This window comes from Morone saxatilis, unplaced genomic scaffold (genome assembly GCF_004916995.1).
Source record: "Morone saxatilis isolate NCDOM2014 unplaced genomic scaffold, NCSU_SB_2.0 Contig20, whole genome shotgun sequence".
In the NCBI taxonomy this organism is placed as follows: Eukaryota; Metazoa; Chordata; class Actinopteri; family Moronidae; genus Morone; species Morone saxatilis.
Genome location: NW_023339763.1, coordinates 1815562 through 1823799, shown reverse-complemented (window position 1 = coordinate 1823799; position 8238 = coordinate 1815562). Strand labels below are relative to the sequence as shown.

General features: G+C 41.0%; 1 protein-coding gene across 1 annotated transcript in view; it reads left to right on the top strand.

Annotated features, from left to right (window-relative positions):
• The window catches only part of zbtb16a (zinc finger and BTB domain containing 16a), a 146887-nt gene that overhangs the window by 58361 nt on the left and 80288 nt on the right, over positions 1 to 8238 (top strand). The window lies entirely within an intron of this gene.

The window sequence follows — 8238 nt, the reverse complement described above, 5'->3', positions numbered from 1 at the left end:
ATGTATATATATATGTTTATATGTTTATATATATATATATATATATATATATATGTCTTTTGGCTGTGTGTATAAGTTACCAGAAATGTTTTGATCACCCCATTTATATCAATGCCAGTAAGCAACCTAAGTTGATAAAAAGCAAAAAGTTTATACTCATTAATTTAAAGTGACAAATAATGTCATGGACTAAAAGCTTTGAGAAGAAGAGTTTGCTTGCCTTTTGCGATGACAGAGAAAACAAACGACTGGCTCCATATTTTGTCGTTTATATTTTTCATAAGTTTTTGAGAGTATTTAGCAACCATTTATCTTCCCTAATATCGTGTAACTGTAAGAGAAATGAAATCCTGTTTAATTTTGAGGCTTTTTGAAGATGAAGGAAGTGTAAGGCACTAATTGTAATAGATACTGAGGGACACACATCTCCATATGCATATATATATCAATGTCAAACACTGTAATGTCTCTCTATTTCATTGCTTTTAAATGTATTTAAAAGTGGGAAACTAGAATGTAATATGAGTGTTACACAGGCCATATCATTGCTCAGTTCATCCCGTGTGTGAGTGAATCTTTAAATATGTTAGAATGGCAGGAAATGAGCTCTCAAATTTTGAATAGACAGACCCGCGGCTATGGCCTTGGATTAGTTTCCCACAGAGGTCAGGAATGAGGAAGGAGAAAGGTGACAGGTACATGAATGTTTCTAAGACCAGAGAGATCATGAGTACAATATTTTTAATAAAGTAAGAGCACTAGTGTGAAAAAAAATGTGTGAATGTGTGATTTGGATGAAAGTCAGAACATAAATAGAGTCTTCCAGCACGAGTTAAAAAGCAGATCATCTCTAATCTCCTGTGATATCAACAGGTTAATAATATCTCCCAATCTGTACTCTTTGACATAAGGTGAAAACTCTGCTGATAGGAGATCAAATGGAAAAAAAAAAGAACATTGAAAACTTCGAGGAAGAACCACATACTCCACCTTGAGAAAGGCAGCCGAGCGGAAGATGTGGGCAGTGTATTTTTAGCAACAGTGGCAGCAAGTGCACAAACTTTTTTTTTTCCTTTCCTTTCGTTCTTTTTTTTTTTTTACTCTTTCCAAGTGGGGCCGTGTTGACGCACGACATCAACCTGTACTGTTACACACATCAGTGTTGATTCATAGCCGCTTTGGTCTGGCGTAAAAGGCAACACAAGCGCTTCTGTGGAGACGAGCGACGGTTAGGGAAGAGACAGCACTGAGGCAAAGCTTCTTTGATAGTTTTTGTTGTCTCTCCTCCACCTCCACCTCCACCGTTTGACTTTCAAGGTTTTATTTTTTTCGGTCTGACGCCGCGTCTTGATTTTTATCGTGTCTCTCTGTAATGATGACACTTCACCGAGTCCCAAAACCCTCAACCTCAGCCCCTCCTCCTCCTCCTCCTCCTCCTCCACGGCTGCCGCCGCCATCATCCTTCAGCTCGCTTCAGAAAAGACAGAATATTGGGGAGATGAAGCGAGAGAGTGGAGAGGCTTTTTGGTATGCGCAGCGTGTCGTGGATGTGGAGCGTTTCAGACGCCGCTACTGCTGCTGCTGCCTCCTCCCTCCCCTCTGCTTTCCACTCTGTCTCTCACTCTCTGTCTGTCTGTCTGTCTCTCTGTCTGTCTGTCTGTCTGTGCCTGTTGTACGGAGGACTTGGTGGCTTGCCAGTCTGGGCTGCCTGCCACCACTGAGGGTACAGTATGTACAGTCTACCTTGTGCCAGCTATTTATTTTTTTTCCTCTCGTCTCATTCTGTCTCGGTCCTCTCTCTCCACGTTGTTTTCTTTTTCTTTTTTTTTTAATCTCCGCCTGACGTTTAGTGTTTGACAGCGTTTGCTGAGCCAAAGCCTGCAGATGGGGGTTCAAGCGGGGTGGAGAGCTGTGACTCAGCCCCTTTCGGGTGCATTTTGAGGTCCTACTTGTTGTTTTCTTTAAATGACAGCGGCACTTTAACACTGCTGATGGACAATAATGCCAACATTTTGTCAACTTTGATTGACCAATTTCACGCAAAAAAGATTACACTGAAAAATCGGAAAGCCTCATGTTTCACCGAAAATTGTGTTTGATTCCAGTCCTGAAACAGCAGTTAAACCATAATGAAACCCCAGAATAAAAATACTAATGCTGGATTCAGTCAGAACTCTGGCTGGTTAATGAACCTCAATAAATGTGCCCATAGCACAGAGTATTAAAAACTAGTATTTATAGTTCATGTTGAATATCTGCTCAGATCAGTGGTGTTGCAGATGGGGCCAGGGGTGGCCACAGCCCCCCTGATACAACCATTGGCTCCCCCTCGTGAGTTGCATATGCCTAATATGCTTCTATCTGATATTTTAAGTTAGGTACTGTTCATTAAAATCAACAATCTATTTCTTTTTATTGATTAATGACCCATTTCAAAGAAAACTATGACTGCATAGCCAGCCAGCCACTTCTGGCACTCTGACACTCCGGCCCTTCCCCAACTGCCACCCCAAGCTTTTCATCTGGCCACTGTCTCAGATTCATAATCTTATTAACTATCTAAACTAATAGTTCCTGATTTAAATCATAAGTTGTCCAGTTTTAGACTGAACAATATTGAGTCAAAGTTCTTGTTCAGCTACTTGTCTTTGGATGACTCTACTTGAGAATTCTGGCTTCATTGTTTGAATTATTTTTAAAATGCCTTGCAGAAAAACATGTTTGTATTTTACAAAAAAATACTTTACTCAAGGTCCTCTTATTAGTATTTTCCCGGAGGTTTTAACCTCCTCTATGATTATGACAACCGAGCAAATTTATCTGCTGAGGCTCTTTTGTCTAACCAAGGTAAAGAATAAACTTTCGCACTTTATATTTCTCAAAGTTAGGTGTCTGTCTGTACTTAATCTCTTAGCAACAGTATGAAAAAGTTCAAACAAAACTTGGCACTAATCAACATCAGCTCAAGGGCAGAAACACTAGTGTGTTTTTTTTCTGAAAACTCAAACTCTGTTTTATCCACTGTATCAACAATAATCTGGTTTATAAATCTAACCTGAGTGTGTGCATGTGTTTAAGTGTGTGTGTGTGTGTGTGTGTGTGTTGCAGCTCATCAAACAAGACCAGACCAGACTGATATGATTCTGTTTGTTTTCCGAGCGAGCCGATGTAGGATAATAAGATTACCAATAAGACTCTCCCGCATCGCCATCTCTGTTACCACCAACTTTTCATCTCCCTGCCTTTAAAAGCTTAAGAGTCTTAATCCCCCGTTTACAGTATGTATACATTGTAAAGAGTTTCTGGATTAGCCGGGTGCATGCGCGCGTGAGAACTGAAGCACATTAAAAAAAGATCCATCTTTATTTAAGCAGCAGTCGCAGGCTGAGTGTCTTGCTCAAGGGCACAATGTGATGATGTATGAATGGAGAGGTGGTCTCTTGATAGTGAAGGAACCGTAGAGTATTTAAGTGTAGAGCATGGTGGATTGTACCATTTACCTGCCTTTATTCGCCTGCCTGTTTCCTTTCCTACCAGTAAATAAAGGACTTACTTGATTTCTCGTACTTTGGATATTTGCTGGTCTATGTAAGGAAACACAAATTTTCTTAGGTAAACTATACTTGCAAATAGAACAAGTCATCATCTTAACACATTTGATTAATTTGTTAGCATTCAACAGCTCCAGATCCAATCAGTCTTTTATCTGCAGTCAAAACCTGGGGAGCATGGGAGATGTAGTTGAGTGGGACTTGGAGGCATATGAGGCTGAGGTTGCTGCCCGAACAAGAATATAATAATTGTCACTGGAGAGGTTGGACAGTGCTACAGAAAACAAGCACACACGATATTGAACTTTCCAGTGAGTAAACTGTTGCAGACACAGCTGATGTTTAGCCATCAATCACAGTTTACCCACAAACACACATTATCTCAGAGTCCCTACATTATTGATGGAAACATGACTTTACATGATAATCTCCTTGCATTTCGGGTCATTTGCTAGCACTGTGTGATGGTGTGTCACACAGGCTTCATGGGTTTGGTATGCCTGTGTTTGGTTTGTGCATTAGTCAGCCAGTACAGTGTGTTTCCAGAGTGAGGTTTTGCAGTTTAGAATAGCGTTTTTCTGACCAGCCTGAAGGGAATTCATCTTTTACGACACCTCAGTTGGTAGCATAGCATTATGTTCCCTGTTGGTGTATCTTTTGGGGTTTTACACTAAAATAGAAAAGCTGAGATAGGTAGTTTACTTAAAGCCACTGTGTGTAGAAACATTTCTGATGATAGCGCCGCCCCAGTGGTAACATTAAAAAATAAACTATTTTATTCTTCCATATTCAGAGTCCTCTCCCAGTCTCACTACCAAATAATGTCTAAAGAATTGGTTACACAGCCAGATGTAGAACTAAATAAAGGACAAAATAACAAACAACCTAATGGTTAAAGAAGAGAGGAAAGTATGTACAGAACAGTACAGACTGTCTGTGCACCTGAGTGGCTGTTTATATATGTTCTATCTGACCTCAGTACACATTGACTAACATTATGTGGATGTGCCAGAGTTAGACAAAAGTCTAGTTTTCCTGTTGTCCCTGACCAGATGTTCATCTTGGCTCTCTAAAATTAAAAGCTTTGTTCCAATCTGATCCCAATCAGTGTGGGAGTGAAATGCCTACGTAAATGTCCGGAGCATTTAGATGAGGAAAAATGCAAAGAATTTGGATATGAGCACTGCGAGGCGGGGAGGGCTGCTTTCCCATTGCTCTTTGTCTGCATTTCTATCTCCGTGGCGTTTGTTTGGCTGTTTGGCTGTCGGCTGGTCGGCTGTTTTGGCGTTGTGCCGGTTCTTCCCTCACAGTGATGACGACATATTTGTGCCGGCAGGTCTGGATGTTCTGCCAGCATTCCAGCATTTATGATCGCTCGCAGATGTGAGTCCAGGAACACACTGTACTGTACCCAAACCCAGAAATTAATGAAACTTGACTGCCTTCCAGGCCACAAATTCCTAAATGTGTGTGTGTGTGTGTATGTATGCATGAGTGAGAAGAGAGACAAGAGACTCAGGGGAGGGAGGAGTGAGAGGGGAGGGGAGTGCTATTAAAAGCAAGTAGTAGGAAAAGAAGTAGTTCAGAAAAAAAAGTATGGTCCAAAGTGTTAGGCGGTTTTCATGTACATTTTTTACCACAGCTGATGTTCTGTCCTGCGTGCACGCACACACATACACACACACATATATATCACTGCTGTTTCCCAGGGTGCATTAACACAGGGTGACAGACAGAGCGGATAAACAGCAGTAGCTCATGCTTTAGTAGCATAACATTACTCCTTCTCTTCTCCCCTTTCCCCTGCACTTCTTGTAATACTTCCCCCCGGCCTGTTGATTTACTTTTCCAAAACACCGCTGGGATTATGCAGCTGGACAAATCTCAACTGGGTTATATTACATGAGAGGGAGAGCACGTCGGGGACAGACGAGCGAGAGGTGACACAACGCAGGGGTCGACTTATAATACTGTAGCATCAGCCGCCGCTGTCGGGCTGATATTTTTATTTCCCTAGCAGAGTCAGGAGGGAGGGGGTGGTTGTGGTTGTGGTGGTTGTGGTGGTGGTGGTGGGGGGCAAATAGGACTTCATTGGAAACGTGTTGCTCTGAGCAGCTGCGCTCCTTAGCCAGAACTCAGTGTACCTGTACCGTGGGCTTCCTGGAAAAAGCAGTGTTTTTAAAGAAATAAAACATAAAAATAGCCAGGGCCTGAACAGTATGTGAGTGATGATCCTGTGGGCGAGAGAGACTCTGGCTGACCAGGTTGACAGCTCTGTGTCTGGAAGCGCACTTAGACTTGATGGCCAGTTGCCTTCAGTGTCATTTTGCTCTGCGTGTTTCTGCCTGACACCTGCCTTCCCGGAAGAGGCTGCGTGGATATTAACTGTAACTTGCACTGCTGAGACGTCTGTCACTTACTAGTAAAGGGTGTCTCACTCTCATGATATGTACTGTAGCCTGTCATAGCATGCCAGCACAACTCGTAATTTGGTATTGACTGGCATTTACAGGTGCTAAAGGATGGGTGGCATTTTTTAGCTAGGCATGGAGCTGAGGATGCTGATCTTGGCTCGTCAAGTGAGCAGAGAAGTCTAAACAGTTGGTGGTCAAAATAGTAAGCTGGTGGTCAAAATAGTAAAAAGGAACAGATAAATTGTCAAAAGAGTTAGTTAGTCAAAATGTATGAATGATCTAAATATATATATAAGTAGCACTAATGCTAATACTAATACTAATATCCACTTTTATACAGTCAAAAGTGTTAAATAACTAATAATAAGCAAATGTATGTGGTATAATAACAGTCAGTGGTGTCAGTATACTGCTGCAACCCTAATTTCAGTTTAAAATCAATTCAAATGAACACATTTGGAAAATGATTGAAGGTGCTGATGAAGGGTACTTGAGGACTTCAGGATCTGACAGGACTGTCGGAGCACGTGTGATACAAAGGTTGCGAACCACTGAGTTACACAAGCTAGTGCAAGAGCAGCTGGATACACATTCGGGGTTTATCTTCAGATTTCTTTGTCTCATAAAATATCAGACACTGTATCCGTGGTACTGCTGTGAATGAATGCATTTGTTTGCATCCATCTCATTTCAATTGTTTCATGTGCCCCAAAAATACAACGACAGATTTCCCATCAACCCTGTCGCTCCCCGCCACACTTTCCTTCCCTAACAAAGATAAATATTCTGCAACAGGAAGAACAGGGGCCTCTTCCTGTTTTGGGATCCTGCTAATTTGTAAAACTGTAGATTTGAGACTAGCAAAGGCTGTCGCATTATGTCCCTGGTCTGAAAATGAACAAGGGATTCCTTTATCGATGCTACAGTGTGACTGTAGCTAGAACATAAGCACCTCATACTCTAATAAGCATGTAAATCAATTTGGCTATGGCGAATCTTTTATTAAGATCCAGAGTCATCTGCATCGTGGTGAGCTCTCGCTTTTATGATATATTAACTTTTCTCTCTAACATGTTATATATTCACTTGCAAGGGAATAGCTTACACTAATGCAAAAACACAATTTTTTTTTGTATATTTTGCCTACAGTTGATTTGTAACATTTCACAACGTTTATTAGCTGAGATTCAACAACTGCTTTCTGATATTACACCACTGTGGTTAAGATTTGATTAAGGACATCATCATCAAACATCGTACATTGTCACATGTAATCTATAGATAATCAAAGCAAAACAATAACAATACTCTATAAACTACCCGTAGGTGGAGTATGCAAATAAAGTGTGACCTGAAATGTATAAAAAACAAGGAAAAATGCAAGTAAAGTAATCATTATGAAGTTAAATTTAAATGAGTTGAAATGCAATCAGGAGAAATTGTAATTAAGTATATATAATGCTACCCAGCTGTCAGGAGCAAATCTACTTCCCTCAGTGGTCAAAATCATTAGAACCACCAACAAATATACATTTAATCTACCAGAATCTGTACAATAAGCAACACAATTTAGAATCTTATTTACAAGACGTGAAAAAGATGAAGCCTCCCTCAAGCGTAAGTACTACTAATGAAATAATTCCACAGGTAATCAGCTTTCTTTCAAACAAGCAGCTCCAGCAGATTAGTATGTAATCAAATTACTGCCGTCCTTTTCCTGTGGTGTTGGTTACTCCGAAAGCCTGTCAATCAGAAAGTTAGACGGGGGAAGCTCAAAGTTGACTTTTCAGCCCTCTCTATTTTCAGACGAGAAGAAAAAAAAATAGGAGGACTTGATCTTATTCCTTTTATTACAGGGATATTGCAGCTTTAAATCCTTTTGGTTGCTAAGTAGCGAGTGCCCCTGTGCTCCCTTAATGGGCCTGATTTGGTATTCCGCACTGATGCCAAGTCTTATTTTTGTATGCGAGACAAAGTGTTTTGATGGAGGGTGATTGCTGAAACGTCTGTGTGTCTACCAAAGGCTTTTTTTTCTTTCTTTTTTGGTGGAGAGTGAGAGTTTTATGGCCTCTCACAGTACAGTACACTTTGTGCCTTCTGCTCAAAACAAGAACACAGTCGATTGAATTTTGGATTCGCTTCATCATCCCTCCCTCCTCCCAGCAGCTTTGTTGTCAGCGAGCAGCATGTGTGTGTATGTGTCTGAGAGAGAGAGATGTGAGTGCTCGCTGTGTGTGCTAGATGCATGTGTGTTTTGTGTGTGTGTGCGCGTG